This window comes from Podarcis melisellensis (genome assembly GCF_964234715.1).
Source record: "Podarcis melisellensis genome assembly, chromosome: 2".
Lineage (NCBI taxonomy): Eukaryota > Metazoa > Chordata > Lepidosauria > Squamata > Lacertidae > Podarcis > Podarcis melisellensis.
In genome coordinates, this window is record NC_138529.1 from 113,808,510 (window position 1) to 113,825,061 (window position 16,552).

Below are 16,552 nucleotides of genomic sequence, written 5' to 3' on the forward strand. Positions count from 1 at the left end.
TATTGACATTCTGGAACTTCTTCAAACAAACCTTAATACTAGAGCGGTGTTAATTTTTATTGATGCTGAGAAAGCCTTCGACAACATCTCTTGGAGGTTCATGAAGAAAAACTTAGAAGGGATGGGAGTGGGGTGGGGGTTTGAAAATGGAATAGAAGCAATCTACTCAGAACAAAAGGCCAAGCTGATAGTGAACAATGTGGTGACAGACGAGTTTAAAATTGAAAAAGGGACACGGCAGGGGTGCCCCTTGTCCCCCCTATTGTTTATATCAGTCCTGGAGGTGCTACTGAACATGATTAGAAAGGACCGGTTTGTACAGGGAATTGAGGTCGGAGTGAAACAATATAAATTGAAAGCATTTGCAGACGATTTGGTATTAACATTACAGGAGCCAGTCTCTAGCACGAAAAAAGTGTTAGAATTAATTTCTGACTTTGGTCGGGTGGCGGGATTCAAATTAAACAAACAAAAAACTAAGGTTTTAGCAAAAAATTTGACAACTACAGAAACAGAGGAGTTCCAGAAAGAAACAGAATTAAATGTGGTTAAGAAAGTAAAATATCTAGGGGTGTATCTGACCTCCAAAAACTTGAATTTGTTTAAAGACAATTATGAGAAATGTTGGTTAGAAATCAAAAGAGATTTGGAAATATGGTCGAGACTGAAACTTTCCTTGTTAGGCCGAATAGCAGCTATAAAGATGAATGTATTGCCGAAAATGTTATTTTTGTTCCAGGCCCTACAGATCGTGGACAAGGTGGAATGTTTTGGAAAGTGGCAGAAGGACATTTCCAAGTTTGTTTGGCAGGGCAAAAAGCCCCGAATAAAGTTTAAAATTCTAACAGATGCGAAAGAAAGAGGGGGATTTGCCCTGCCAGACTTGAGGTTATATTATGAATCTGCAGCCTTCTGCTGGTTGAAAGATTGGATCTTATTGGAGAACACTGATGTCCTAGATCTGGAAGGGTTTGACAATGCTTTTGGGTGGCATGCATATTTGTGGTATGACAAGGCTAAAGTGCATAAACTGTTTAAAAACCATATTGTCAGAAGAGCAATTTTGACGGTCTGGACAAAATACAAAGACTTACTGGAGACTAAGACTCCGAGGTGGCTCTCACCGGTGGAGGCCAAGGCACGCAAGAGACTTAACATGGAGGCCTACTGGCCTAAATATTGGGAAATAATTGAAAAAATTGGAGACAATTGGAGGTTGCAGAGCTTGGAAAAATTAAAAAACAAGGTGCGGGATTGGTTGCATTATGCTCAAATTCAGGAGGTTTTTAAAACGGACAAAAAGGTTGGATTCCAGGTGGAGAAATCGAAACTAGAAACAGAATTGTTAGAGCCAAAAAGTAAATTACTCTCGAGAATGTATAACTTGCTGCTTAAGTGGAATACACAGGATGAGGTAGTTAAATCCGCCATGATAAAATGGGCACAGGACGTGGGGCATAACATTATGTTTGAAGACTGGGAAAGCTTATGGAACACCGGAATGAAATTTACGGCATGTAGTGCCTTGAAGGAAAATATTATGAAAATGATATACCGGTGGTACATGACCCCAGTCAAGCTTGCTAAGATATACCACCTGTCTGACAATAAATGTTGGAAGTGTAGAGAGGCGGAAGGGACATTCTTTCATCTCTGGTGGACCTGCCCGAAAGTGAAGGCCTTTTGGGAGATGATTCATAATGAACTAAAAAAGGTACTTAGATTTACCTTACCCAAGAAACCGGTGGCCTTTCTTCTGGGCATGGTGGACCAGAGAGTGCTTAAGAAAGACAGAACTTTTTTTATGTACGCTACCACAGCAGCCAGGATTTTGATTGCAAAGCATTGGAAGACACAAGATTTACCCACGCTGGAGGAATGGCAGATGCAGTTGATGGACTACATGGAACTGGCCGAAATGACTGGCAGAATCCGAGACTTGGGAGAAGAAACAATTGAGGACTGGAAAAAATTTAAAGACTATTTGAAAAAACACCATAAGCTGTATGAATGCTAAAAACTGCACTTTTTGGGAAATCTTAGCCTTAGTAACTGTAATTTAACGAGATGGAAATTAAGGCACAAGAAGCTAGAGGTAAAACAATGAAACAACTTTATTGTGTTTAAACTAAAATGTATAAGATTTGGAATACAACACTTTTTGAAATTAGGTAACACGATAAAATCGAAAGGTACAACAAGTTTTTGAAATAAGTTAACAAATTGCTGATGTTTTGAAGCACAGAGAATGCAAGGTTGGGAGGATGCGGGGAAGTCCATTGGATATGCTGAAAAAAAGAATATGGAAATATGTAACTTTTCTATCTTTTTTTCCTCTTCATATCTTTTTTCTATGCTTTTTTCTGTATTCTATAAAATTAATAAAAATATTTTTTAAAAAATATAAATGTATGGAATGTGGAAAGAGCTACAGTCGAAGTGAAGAACTTAGAAGACATCAACGAACTCACACACGGAAGAAATCATTTGAATGTGTGGATTGTGGAAAGAGCTACAGTGAAAGTGGATCACTTAGAATACACCAACGAACTCACACAGGGGAAAAACCATTTAAATGTATGGAATGTAGAAAGAGCTTTAGTCAAAGTGGGACACTTAGAATACACCAACGAACTCACACAGGAGAGAAACCATTTAAATGTATGGAATGTGGAAAGAGCTTCAGTGATAGTGGATCACTTAGAATACACCAACGAACTCACACAGGAGAGAAACCATTTAAATGTGTGGATTGTGGAAAGAGCTACAGTCGAAGTGGAGAACTTAGAATACACCAACGAACTCACACGGGAAAAACCATTTAAATGTTTTGAATGTGGAAAGAGCTACAGTCGAAGTGAAGAACTTAGAAGACATCAACGAATTCACACAGGGGAGAAACCATTTAAATGTATGGAATGTGGAAAGAGCTACAGTCAAAGTGGAGAACTTAGAATACACCAACGAACTCACACAGGGGAGAAACCATTTAAATGTATGGAATGTACAAAGAGCTACAGTCGAAGTGGAGAACTTAGAAGACACCAACAAACTCACACAGGGGAAAAACCATTTAAATGTATGGAATGTGGAAAGAGCTTCAGTAAAAGTGGAGAACTTAGAATACACCAACGAACTCACACAGGGGAGAAACCATTTAAATGTATGGAATGTACAAAGAGCTACAGTCGAAGTGGAGAACTTAGAAGACACCAACAAACTCACACAGGGGAGAAACCATTTAAATGTGTGGATTGTGGAAAGAGCTACAGTCGAAGTGGAGAACTTGGAAGACACCAACAAACTCACACAGGGGAAAAACCATTTAAATGTATGGAATGTGGAAAGAGCTTCAGTAAAAGTGGAGAACTTAGAATACACCAACGAACTCACACAGGGGAGAAACCATTTGAATGTGTGGATTGTGAAAGGCGAAAGATTTATACGATCTGAAGAGAAACCAGAGTACAACCTTTGTTGGAGGTTTGCAACCAGATCTTAGAGGGGAGAAAGGCACCTGAAACGTGGAAAGAAGCCTTCATCACATTGATACCTAAGTTAGAATCTGAAAAGACCCAGCTTAAGAACTACCGTCCCATCTCACTCCTGAATGTGGATTACAAAATATTTGCAGATATTTTGGCAAGCAGATTTAAAAAGGTATTAAATGATGTAATTCACAAGGACCAAGCAGGCTTTCTCCCTGGTAGACACTTGTATGAAAATACTAGGAACATCATTGACATTTTGGAGCTTTTGCAAACCAACAGGAATACAAGAGCGGTGTTAATCTTTATTGATGCGGAGAAAGCATTTGACAACATATCTTGGATGTTTATGAAGAAAAATTTGGAAGGGATGGGAGTGGGACGGGGGTTTGAAAATGGAATAGAAGCAATTTATTCAGAGCAAAAAGCCAAATTAATAGTGAACAATGTGGTGACGGAGGAAGTTAAAATTGAAAAAGGGACACGACAGGGGTGCCCTCTATCCCCTCTTTTATTCATTTCAGTCCTGGAGGTGCTACTGAACATGATCAGGGAGGACCGGTTGGTACAACGGATAGAGGTCGGAGTGAAACAATATAAACTGAAAGCCTTTGCAGATGACCTAGTTTTGACATTACAGGAGCCAGAACCCAGTACAAAAAGAGCTTTAGAACTTATATCTGAGTTTGGTCGGGTTGCGGGATTTAAGTTGAATAAACAAAAAACTAAGGTTTTGACTAAAAATTTGACATCTACAGAAACAGAGGGGTTCCAGAGAGAAACAGAATTAAATGTGGTTTAAAAAGTGAAATACCTAGGGATCTATTTGTCCTCCAAAAATCTGAACTTATTTAAAGATAACTATGAAAAATGTTGGTTGGAAATTAAAAAGGACTTGGAAATTTGGTCAAGATTGAAACTTTCCTTGTTGGGTAGAATCACAGTTATAAAAATGAATGTATTGCCGAAAATGTTATTTTTGTTTCAAACCTTACAGATTGTGGACAGAGCGGAATGTTTTGGAAAATGGCAGAAGGATATATCTAGGTTTGTCTGGCAGGGCAAAAAGCCCCGAATAAAGTTTAAAATATTAACCGACTCGAAAGAAAGAGGGGGGTTTGCCCTGCCGGACTTGAGGTTATATTATGAATCTGCAGCCTTCTGCTGGTTGAAAGATTGGTTTCTGTTGGAAAACACTGATGTCCTAGATCTGGAAGGTTTTGATAATGCTTTTGGTTGGCATGCATATTTGTGGTACGACAAGGTTAAAGTTCATAAATTGTTTAAAAACCATATTGTTAGAAAAGCAATTTTTGCAGTCTGGTTGAAATACAAAGACTTATTAGAGAGTAAAACCCCGAGGTGGCTATCACCGATGGAGGCCAAGGCTCGAAAAAGACTCAATATGGAGGCCGATTGGCCGAAATATTGGGAAATAATTGAAAAAATTGGAGATAATTGGAGGCTCCAGAGCCTGGAGAAATTAAAAAATAAGGTGCGGGACTGGTTACACTATGCTCAAATTCAAGAGGTTTTTAAATTGGATAAAAAAGTTGGTTTCCAGGTGGAAAAATCGAAATTGGAAACAGAATTGTTAGAATCAAAGACCAAGACACTATCGAGAATGTATAACTTGCTGCTTAAGTGGAATACACAGGATGAGACAGTTAAATCTGCCATAACAAAATGGGCACAGGATGTTGGACATAACATTATGTTTGAAGACTGGGAAAGGTTATGGAACACCGGAATGAAATTTACGGCATGTAGTGCCTTGAAGGAAAACATTATGAAAATGATATACCGGTGGTACATGACCCCAGTCAAGCTAGCTAAGATATATCACCTGTCTGATAATAAATGTTGGAAGTGTAAGGAGGCAGAAGGGACATTTTTTCATCTCTGGTGGACCTGCCCAAAAGTGAAGGCCTTCTGGGAAATGATTTATAATGAATTGAAAAAGGTATTTAGGTATACCTTCCCTAAGAAACCAGAGGCCTTCCTGCTGGGTATGGTAGACCAGAAAGTGTCAAAAAAGGACAGAACCTTTTTTATGTATGCTAGTACAGCAGCAAGAATACTCATCGCAAAGAACTGGAAGACACAAGATTTACCCACGCTGGAGGAATGGCAGACACAGTTGATGGACTATATGGAGTTAGCCGAAATGACAGGCAGAATCCGAGAATTGGAAGAAGAAACAATTGAGGTGGATTGGAAAAAATTTAAAGACTATTTGCAAAAATATTATATGTTGTATGAATCTTAAGTCAGTGCACGATTAGGAAATGTTATGCTTTAGCAAATATGATTAAGTAAATGGTAAAAGAAGGGACAAAAGAGAAAAGGAGACAATTTGAACCAAAACATTATGTTTATTTTAAAGGTATCAAAACATTGTTAATTTAAAGAACGCAGATCTGAAAGGTGTGGGGAAGTCCAAAAGGGATTTACGGAAAGTTGAATAGTATATACAATCTTTCTGGGTATTTTCTTTTTTTTGGAAAAAAAATTTGTTTCTTGTATCTTTTTTCTTTGTATCGTTTGGAATGCATAAATTTTTTGAAAAGAAACGCAATAAAAAATTTGATTAAAAAAAAATGAATGTGTGGATTGTGGAAAGAGCTTCAGTAAAAGTGGAGAACTTAGAAGACATCAACGAACTCACACAGGGGAAAAACCATTTCATAGAATCATAGAATCATAGAGTTGGAAGAGACCACAAGGGCCATCAAGTCCAACCGCCTGCCAAGCAGGAAACACCATCAGAGCACTCCTGACATATGGTTGTCAAGCCTCTGCTTAAAGACCTCAAAAGAAGGAGACTCCACCACACTCCTTGGCAGCAAATTCCACTGTCGAACAGCTCTTACTGTCAGGAAGTTCTTCCTAATGTTTAGGTGGAATCTTTTTTCTTGTAGTTTGGAACCATTGCTCCGTGTCCGCTTCTCTGGAGCAGCAGAAAACAACCTTTCTCCCTCCTCTATGTGACATCCTTTTATATATTTGAACATGGCTATCATATCACCCCTTAACTTCCTCTTCTCCAGGCTAAACATGCCCAGCTCCTTTAAATGTATGGAATGTGGAAAGAGCTTCAGTGATAGTGGATCACTTAGAATACACCAACGAACTCACACACGGGAGAAACTATTTGAATGTGTGGATTGTGGAAAGAGCTTCAGTCGAAGTGGGAAACTTAGAAGACATCAACGAACTCACACAGAAGAGAAACCATTTAAATGTATGGAATGTGGAAAGAGCTACAGTCGAAGTGGAGAACTTAGAAGACATCAACGAACTCACACAGGGGAGAAACCATTTGAATGTGTGGATTGTGGAAAGAGCTTCAGTGATAGTGGATCACTTAGAATACTCCAACGAACTCACATGGGAGAGAAACCATTTAAATGTATTGAATGTGGAAAGAGCTACAGTCGAAGTGAAGAACTTAGAATACACCAACGAATTCACACAGGGGAGAAACCATTTAAATGTATGGAATGTGGAAAGAGCTTCACTGATAGTGGATCATTTAGAAGACATCAACAAACTCACACGGGGGGAAAACCACAGATACATTAAACTGCATAGGTGTTTTTTACCTTTCCTTCTATGCTTCCTTGCAATACTGACAAAATCATACCATGCCAATGCTTTCAGCCCCAGAAGAGGAGTTCCCCTTGGTGTCAAAAGAAAGCAGTCTGGTGCCACATTTCGCAGCAGTTACTTTAACACACTCTACCTGGGGCTGCAACATCAACAACTTTTTCCAGGGAGCCTTCTCTTCTCATGAGGTGGCCAAAATAATGAAACCTCAGCTTCAGCATGTGTCCTTCCAGTGAGCACTCAGAGCTGATCTCCTTCAGAATGGATAGGTTTGATCTTCTTGCAGTCCATGGGACTCTCAAGAGTCTCCTCCAGCTCCATAATTCAAAAGCATCAATTCTTCGGCGATCTGCCTTCTTTATCATCCCGCTCTCACTTGCATACCTCACTACTGGGAAAACCATAGCTTTAACTATACGGACCTATGTTGGCAAGGTGATGTCTCTGCTTTTTAAGATGCTGTCTAGGTTTGTCATTGCTTTTCTCCCAAGAAGGAGGCGCTTTTTAATTTTATGACTGCTGTCACCATCTGCAGTGATCATGGAGCCCAAGAAAGTAAAATCTCTCACTGCCTCCATTTCTTCCCCTTCTATTTGCCAGGAGGTGATGGCACCAGTGGCCATTATCTTTGGTTTTTTGATGTTGAGCTTCAGACCATATTTTGCGGTCTCCTCTTTCACCCTCATTAAGAGGTTCATTCCTCCTCGCTTTCTGCCATCAAGGTTGTGTCATTTGCATATCTGAGGTTGTTGATATTTCTTCCGGCAATCTTAATTCTGGCTTGGGATTCATCCACTTCAGCCTTTCGCATGTTGAATTCCGCATAAAAGTTAAATAAGCGGGGAGCAATATACAGCCTTGTTGTACTCTTTCCCAATTTTGAACCAATCAGTTGTTCCATATCTAGTTCTAACTGTAGCTTCTTGTCCCACATATAGATTTCTTATGTTAAGGAAATTAGGGGGTGGCACATCTTTAAAGTTATTAAATGTTACAGATATTATGCCTGAATGTATCCTTTCAACTTGACAGCTCAGGGAAGTTACCGTATGTTTTGCTTTATAAGACTCACTTGTCCCTCCTAAAAAGTAAGGGGAAATGTGTGTGGGTCTTATGGAGTGAATGCAGGCTGCACAGTTCTCACAGAAGCCAGAACAGCAAGAGGGATTGCTACTTTCACTGCGCAGCGATCCCCCTTGCTGTTCTGGCTTCTGAGATCCAGAATACTTTTTTTCTTGTTTTCCTCCTCCAAAAACTAGATGCGTCTTGTTGTCTGGTGCGTCTTATAGAGCGAAAAATACGGTACCTAGCTTTAAAAATAATATAAAATCAACTCCTTTGCCAGTTTCCTCCATTCCAAAGCTATTTTCCCCTTGAAAAAGGACTCCAGGAAGTGTCCAGGGGTGACAATTGCTGAGCTGGGCCAAGGAAAGCCTAATCCCATCACCAAACTTGCCAAGGGGCCAGACATGCAAAGGAAGTTCTATTGTACTTTGAATGATGGGCCTTCAGAGGTGTTTGCCTATGCTAATCTTATACCTGAGTCTTGCCCTGACATGGGCATGCTTATGCTAATCTTGTACCAAGGACTTGTCTGGACATGCTTGCCAAGGTGAGACTAGTGTAACCCCTGTCTAGCCCTCCGCTATTGTGACATGTCAGTGATGTAACAATCATAGCAATGATGCTCTAGAAACGGTATTCTGGGATATCGTGGGAAAGTTTTAAAAGTCTTTGTCACCCCATGCTTGGGGTTCAAAATTCCTCTTTGAACCTGTTGTGCAATAAACTTTGGTCTACAGCTATTTGCTCCAGTTGGTGGCTGGACTCCTTCCTTTATTCCGCAAGGGACATGCGGGCTCTTCCCAATGAGCTGGTTTGACTGAACAGCCTCACACCTAGATTTTTCCATAACACTCAGGAGACAGATGAGGTGATCAGGCACTCCCATTTCTTTAAGAACTTGCCATAGTTTGCTGCGGTCGACACAGTCAAAGGCTTTTGTGTAGTCAGTGAAACAGAAGTAGATGTTTTTATGGAACTCCCCATCTTTCTCCATAATCCAGCGCATGTTTGTAATTTGGTCTCCGGTTCCTCTGCCCCTTCGAAATCCAGCTTGAACTTCTGGGAGTTCTCAGTCCACATACTGCTTAAGCCTGCCTTGTAGAATTTTAAGCATAACCTTGCTAGCGTGTGAAATGAGCGCAATTGTGCGGTAGTTGGAACATTCTTTGCCACTGCCCTTCTTTGGGATTGGGATGTAGACTGACCTTCGCCAATCCTCTGGCCACTGTTTAGTTTTCCAAAGATGCTGGCATATTGAGTGTAGCACCTTAACAGCATCATCTTTTAAAATTTTGGTTCTCAAGGAAGAGGCAGCCCAGGAATACAAGGCAGGAATTTACCTTGAATCTTGCTATCAAAATCATTTCATAGCTTTTTGTGAGGGTTTTGTGGCTGCTAACCTTAAAGCCAGGATGAGCACTCAGAATTGGGCATCATTTCCTCTGTTATTAAAAATAAAATACTTGCTTCTAAAGAAACCCTTTCGAATGCATTCTTTTTTTTTATTATAAATTTTTATTGAAATTTTTCCATAAAAAACAATAAACCAATCCATTTATATATCACATATTTCACCTTATTTGGACCTCCCTCAACTTCTCTGACAATCGTTCGTAGTTCAAATCCTCTCCTCGCATTCCTTAATTAGATATTGCCATTAGATGTTATATTTCTATCCTTGTTTGCCTTTTGGCAATACTCCTTCTATTTTCACAAAGCTTCTTTGAAACACGCTAGCGTTGTACTGTCCTCACATACATTTTTCAAATACTCTGTAAATTTCCCCCAGTCCTCAATGAATTTCTGGTCTTTTTGGTATCTAATTTTCCCTGTTAATTTGTCTAACTCTGCGTAGTCTGTTAGTTTTATCCTCCATTCCTCCAAAGTCAGAACCTCTTCTTGTTTCCACCTCTGGGCCAACAATGTCCTTGCTGCGACGATAGCATATTGAAACAGTTTACAGTCTCTCCTACTTACCGTATTTTTCGCACCATAGGGCGCACCGGACCATAGGGCGCACCCAGTTTTTAGGGGGGGAAATCAAGAAAAAAATCCCCCCCAGCCCCAAAGAGCAGCGTACAAGCTGCGCACAACCTCTCCTTTCTGCAAGCCAAAGCAGAAAGCGGGATGGATCCCGCTCGCTGTTTTGGCTTCCCCTTTAGCCCCATGTAGCCTTTCCCTCCCGGGAGAGGCTACGTGGGGCTAAAGACTCCATAGCCCTGTGCAGCCTCTCCTTGCCGGAGGGGTTGCGCGCAGCTATGGAGCAAGCCAAAGCAGAAAGCGGGATGGATCCCGCTCGCTGTTTTGGCTTCCCCTTTAGCCCCGTGCAGCCTTTCCCTCCCGGGAGAGGCTACGTGGGGCTAAAGACTCCATAGCCCTGTGCAGCCTCTCCTTGCCGGAGGGGTTGCGCGCAGATATGGAGCAAGCCAAAGCAGAAAGCGGGATGGATCCCGCTCGCTGTTTTGGCTTCCCCTTTAGCCCCGTGCAGCCTTTCCCTCCCGGGAGAGGCTACGTGGGGCTAAAGACTCCATAGCCCTGTGCAGCCTCTCCTTGCCGGAGGGGTTGCGCGCAGCTATGGAGCAAGCCAAAGCAGAAAGCGGGATGGATCCCGCTCGCTGTTTTGGCTTCCCCTTTAGCCCCGTGCACACGGAGGGAGAGTCTGTGTGGGGCGAAAGACTCCATAGCCCCGTGCAGCCTCTCCTTGCCGGGAGACGCTGCACAGGGCTTTCCTGGCTTTACTGGGAGGTGGGGGGATTCACCCACCTCCCGCAAAACCGGCAGAAGCCGCGCAACTCCTTTAAAGAGATCACGGCTTCTCCTGGCTTTTCTGGGAGGTGGGAGAAGGGACTGATGCGGCTTCACAGGAGAGGTGCTGCACAGAGAGGGAGAAGGGGCATCGCCCTTCAGCGAACCTGGAGAAGGAACAGATGGAGACCCTTCTGTTCCTCCTCAGGCTTCGCTGGACAGGCACGTTGCTGAAGGGGCGCTGCGCCTTCTCTCTCTCTTTGCGCAGCCCCTCTCCTTGGCAGGCTCCCGCCCCAAGCCTCGCACGCCCGGCGGGAGCTCCTGCCAGGCGCGCAAGGCTTGCAGACACTCGCCCAAAGCACGGGGAGCCCTCCGAAGGGCTCCGTGTGCTTCGGGCGGCAGGCTGCCGCCCCAAGCCTTGCGTGCCTGGCGGGACCTACTGCCGGGCGCGCAAGGCTTGCAGACACTCGCCTGAAGCACGGGGAGCCCTCCGGAGGGCTCCGCGTGCTTCGGGCAGCAAGCTGCCGCCCCAAGCCTCGCGTGCCCGGCGGCAGTTCCTGCCGGGCGCGCAAGGCTTGCAGACACTCGCCCGAATCACAGGGAGCCCTCCGGAGGGCTCTGCGTGCTTCGGGCGGCAGGCTGCCGCCCCAAGCCTCGTACGCTCGGCAGGACCTCCTGCCGGGCGCGCAAGGCTTGCGGACACTCGCTGGGGCTGCAGGCTGCTGCCCGCAAGCCTTGTGAGCCCGCAGGAACCCCCACCGGGCTTGCAAGGCTTGCAGATAGCTTCCTGAAGCCTGGAGAGCGAGAGGGGTCGGTGCGCACCGATGCCTCTCGCTCTCCAGGCTTCAGCGAAAGCCTGCATTCGCACCATAGGACGCACACACATTTCCCCTTCATTTTTGGAGGGGAAAAAGTGCGTCCTATGGAGCGAAAAATACGGTATATCCATTCTTGTTATTCCCAGCAGGAAGATTTCTGGTTTCTTAACAAAGCTATATTTTAGCATTTTCTTTAGTTCATTGTGTATCATCTCCCAGAACCCCCTTACTTTTTTACAATCCCACCACATGTGCATAAATGTACCTTCCTTCTCCTTACACCTCCAACATTTATTACAGGTTTTGTACATTTTTGCTAGTTTTGCTGGTGTCATATACCACCTGTAAACCATCTTCATTACATTTTCTTTTAATGTGACACATGCCGTAAATTTCAAGTTCTCATTCCATATTTTCTGCCAATCATCGAAGTCTATGTTATATCCTAAATCTTTGGCCCATTGAATCATAACTACTTTCACCTCCTCATCTATTGTGTGCCATTCTAACAAAATTTTATACATTTTAGAAATTGTTTTGGAGTCATTGTTCACTATCTCTGTTTGGTATCTCGAACCTTTTTCTTTATACCCCTTTTCTTTCACATCCTTTTTAAACGTTTCATTTATTTGATGGTAATGCAGCCAATCAAAGACATATTCTTTGACTTGTTCGTAAGGTTTTAATCTCCACTTTCCTCCTTCTTTCTCCACCAAATCTCCATAGGTAATCCAATCACTTCTCATATTATCTTTTTTGACACCCATGACCTCTAACGGGGATAGCCAATGTGGCACCCCCCCTTCCAATATATTTTTGTATCTGTCCCAAACTTCCCATAGCGATTTCCGGAAGATGTGGTTTTCAAAAGTTTTATATCCCTTCTTCTTTTCTTTCCAAAGATACGCGTGCCACCCGAATCGGTTGTCGAATCCTTCCAGGTCTAGGAGTTTTGTATTTTTAAGTTTAATCCATTCTTTTAACCAGCAAAGACACGATGCTTCGTAGTATAACTTCAGATCTGGCAGGGCAAAGCCTCCCCTTTCCTTTGCATCTGTTAGTAATTTATACTTAATTCTCGGCTTTTTGCCCTGCCATATGTATCTGGAGATCGTCCTTTGCCATTCCTTAAAAATCGCCACTCCTTTTAATATTGGTAACATCTGAAATAAAAACAACATCTTTGGTAGCACTAACATCTTGATCATTGAGATTCTACCCCAAAAGGATAGTTTTAATCTATTCCATACTTCCAGATCCTTCTTAATTCCGTTCCACACCGGGATATAGTTGTTTTGGAACAGATCAATATTTTTCGGAGTTAGCCATATTCCCAGATATTTGACCTTTTTGACAATTTCAATACCAATTTGTTGCTGCAGTGCCTCCGTTGTTGTTTTTTCCAAGTTTTTAACTATAATTTTGGTTTTTTTCCTGTTTATTATGAAACCTGCCACCTCTCCAAATGCTTCAATTTCCTTCAGTATCTCAGCTGCAGTCTCCAACGGATCTTCTGTCATCAAGACTAGGTCGTCGGCGAAGGCTTTAACTTTGTATTGATTTTGGCCTACTATCACCCCCTTTATGCTTTCCTTTTTCCTTATTGAATCCAATAACACCTCCAGGACCAGAATGAATAATAGTGGTGACAACGGGCATCCCTGTCTGGTACCCTTAGAGATCTTTATTTCTTCTGTTGTCACATTGTTCACTATTAGCTTCGCTTTTTGCTCCGTATATATTGCTTTAATTCCATTGAAGAAGTCACTTCCCATTTCTCTCTGTTCAATATTTTTCAACATGAAATCCCATGCAACATTGTCGAATGCTTTTTCAGCGTCCACGAACATCAGCATTGCTTGTTTCTCATTCCTTGCCGACAAGTATTCTAAAATATTTATTACATTTCTCACATTGTCTCTCATCTGTCTGCTTGGGAGGAAACCCGCTTTCGAATGCATTCTTATTCTTTTTTCATATAAAAAATTCAAACAGCTGTGCAAAGGTGCTCCTGTGCAATGCAATGTCAGAATAACAAAATAATGAAACATCTCACAAGAGCCTTGTTTTTTTTAATATAGGGCTAAAAAAACCTTAAAACTCCTACAACACTTACCAAATAGAAATCTAATAGTTGGCCCCCCAGGCACTAGGAGGCAACCTGATGTTCAAGGCTTCACCCCACCCCCAAACTCTGAGCTTTTGGTTTCTCTTTAGACACTCATCTGTGGTCGCATGGAGCATTTGAGGGGAAAGAGAGAGAACATTGGGGCATACCAAGCAAACATAGAAAAAGAAAGTGACAACCTGTTTGTAAGTGTCATTGTTACTTGGAAGGGAACAAGTGTTATAAGTTTAATGTACATATAATGCGGTGCTTCAATGCATTGTAATAAAAATACTATAAAGGGAAGTTTCTCTTAGACTTAGGCAAGAGGTTCCACTCTGACAGAACCCTCAGAGGAGGCTGGATCTTTCCTCATAACTCATCGCTGGAGGCATAAGCTGCCGAGCTCTCACGGAAGGAAGCTTAAACTTGAGAAGCCAGTGTGTTCTTGCTGGAGATGGCTAGGAGAAGCAGCAGCAGCAGTTGCAAATAAGTCATGCAATGTTGAAGAAGCTTAGGATCTCCCTCTGGGAACAGGGATAGGAATGCTGACTGAATTACATAAAGGACTGAACATTGTTTGCAATGTGCTACTTTATGATGCTTATCTTATTGTTAGACTGTTTAAGACTGTTCTGCGGTAAAGCTTCAAAACTTATTTTTGTGATGGAGAGAATTCATTTCCACACAAGGTCCAGATCAGGAATTCCACGGAACAACTTTAACAGCAAGTACTTGAAGGGACTTGGGTGGTGCTGTTTGTTAAACCACAGAGCCTAGGGCTTGCCGATCAGAAGGTCGGCAGTTCAAATCCCCGCGACGGGGTGAGCTCCCGTTGCTCGGTCGCTGCTCCTGCCAACCTAGCAGTTTGAAAGAACATCAAAGTGCAAGTAGATAAATAGGTACCGCTCTGGCGGGAAGGTAAACGGCGTTTCTGTGCGCTGCTCTGGTTCACCAGAAGTAGCTTAGTCATGCTGGTCACATGACCCGGAAGCTGTACGCCAGCTCCCTCGGCCAGTAAAGCGAGATGAGTACCGCAACCCAAGCGTTGTCTACAAGTGGGTCTAATGATCAGGGGTCCTTTTACCTTTACCTTTACTTGAAGGACCAAACCAAGAATTACAACAATCTCTTCCTCAAAATGGTTCAGCCTCCACCACCTTTACTGCAATCACTGAAGGCAAGCAACTATGCCCTGGGCCCCCCGATCTTTCTCACTGCCAATGAAAACTAATAAATGAAAAGGAAGAGAACCTAGCCATGTCACACTGACACAAACACCTTGCATATGAACTTTGTAAAATAATGAAAGTGTCCTGCCCCCCCCCCCGCTTGCTCTCCCCACCTCTCAATTCCCCAACCTTACACTGTATACAACATTAAAGTCTGTCTGTCTGTGAATTTTTATGATATCCAAACAGAGTAGCTTATAGTTAGGGAGCCAACACCCTCCCTTCAGATGTGAAGGAAATAAGCAGCTATCCTATCCTAAAAGACATCTGAAGGCATCCCTGTTTAGGGAAGTTTTTGATATTTAATGCTGTACTGTTTTTAACACTTGATTGGAAGCCGCCCAAAGTGGCTGGGGAAACTCAGCCAGATGGGCGGGGTATAAATAATAAATTATTATTATTATTATTTAATGATCTTCTTCTGTTTCACTTCAGATAATTCAGTGGGGCCTCTTCTCAGTTCATTCTCTTCTGGATCAGTGCCTTAATCCTTTGAAGATTTTGTATATCACAGAATAATCATTGAGATGTACCCAGATGTTGTTGTCAAGTTCCCATCAGCTTCAACCAGCAGGGCAGACAGTCAAGGATGACAGAAACTCCCTTCTGGACCCCACCACCTTGGCTCTGCTGCCCTATATCCTTCCCATTGAAAGAAATGTGAAAATTTTGTACACTATAGATTTATCCTGGTCTGGTGCATGCAATGTCTTTTGTTTTTCAGCTGTGTGATTTGTGCTCATGTTGTATTGTGGTCGCCATTGGCTATAAACAATAAAATTTATAGATATAGTAGATTGAAATGCAAAAATAAGTAATAAAATATATAAAACGATTTTATTTTTTTGGTCCTTACTCCCAAATGGTGTGTGTGTTTTTGGTTATATTGCGCTTTTGGTTATATTGGGGGTGGGGTGGGGAGTGGAGAAGTATGAAAGCCAAAACCTCTCCCCTCCTTTGCTAAATTGATGCAGGAGACCAGAGGCAGTGAATGAAAAAGCAGGGAAAGAGAAACCCTCCAAGTGCCACTGTTTAGAATTAGAGAATGGAGTTATACAACCACCGGCCCCCTGAAGGCAATCCTGTATAGGAAAGTTTTTTAATGTTTAATGTTTTATTATGTTTTTTATATATGTTGGAAACCTCCCAGAGTGGCTGGGGCAACGTAATAAGATTGTTGTGACGTGGGGTTTGTGATTTCAGCTCTCTTGACATAATATGCTGGAGACAGTTCTCTAGTAACACTTCTTTATTAAAGCAACAAGACTGAAACTTGAGGAGGGGAGAGCTACATTTATAGGGACAGGGGACTAGCTAGAAAGGATACATTTTGGAGGGAACAATATCAGGCAATCACAGTCCTGCCTTTTGGAGGCAACCAATAAGACAGAGGATCCAAATACAGCAGCTTAAATGAACCAATAGTAGCTGTACCCTCTGGAACCAAAAGGCAGAGCCACTTCCGGCCTGCCCAGGAGGTGGGGTTGC

At 42.4% G+C, this 16,552-nt stretch overlaps 2 protein-coding genes and 1 long non-coding RNA gene across 3 annotated transcripts in view; 2 read left to right on the forward strand and 1 right to left on the reverse strand.

The window, feature by feature from the left end:
* The window catches only part of LOC309364962 (uncharacterized protein), a 147,369-nt gene that overhangs the window by 70,472 nt on the left and 60,345 nt on the right, over positions 1 to 16,552 (forward strand). The window contains exon 2 of the mRNA XM_081903016.1: positions 7,533 to 8,709. The gene's annotated coding sequence lies outside the window, so the exon portion shown is untranslated. The remainder of the gene's footprint in view (positions 1 to 7,532; positions 8,710 to 16,552) is intronic.
* Positions 1 to 16,552, reverse strand: part of LOC309365336 — a 130,609-nt gene that overhangs the window by 51,846 nt on the left and 62,211 nt on the right. The window lies entirely within an intron of this gene.
* Positions 1 to 16,552, forward strand: part of LOC309364412 (uncharacterized protein) — a 114,798-nt gene that overhangs the window by 37,901 nt on the left and 60,345 nt on the right. The window lies entirely within an intron of this gene.